Source organism: Perognathus longimembris, chromosome 16 (genome assembly GCF_023159225.1).
Source record: "Perognathus longimembris pacificus isolate PPM17 chromosome 16, ASM2315922v1, whole genome shotgun sequence".
NCBI lineage: Eukaryota > Metazoa > Chordata > Mammalia > Rodentia > Heteromyidae > Perognathus > Perognathus longimembris.
Genome location: NC_063176.1, coordinates 52,324,204 through 52,324,610, shown reverse-complemented (window position 1 = coordinate 52,324,610; position 407 = coordinate 52,324,204).

The following is a 407-nucleotide window of genomic DNA, read 5'->3' as shown; positions in this document are numbered from 1 at the left end:
TCTTGGGCTTCCTAACTGGCAGCCCCACCCTGACCAGTGACAGTAGCTTCACTTCCTCCGGAGGGCCCTTTCCAAAAATAGACATCTAGCCTCCACTGCTAGAGAGCCTGCCTATCAGAGTGGTCAATCTCAAGTAACTGCTTATAAGTAACTTTCAGCCAAGCAAGATCTGAAGCAGAGCATAATTGGGGGGCAAGGGGAGGTGCTTGAAATCGAGGAACAATCAGCAATCAAGGAGTTCTGGGTTACCACCCAGGGTCTAAGAGCGGGCAAAGACAGGGAGAGGTTCAACCCTGCCTGAGCAATAGCCGCTTCCCTACAAAAGGGCCATTTCAGCATATAAAGCATCTAGCTTCTGCTAGCAGAGAGCTCAGATTACAGCGATTACAACTGGCGTACAGCCAGTT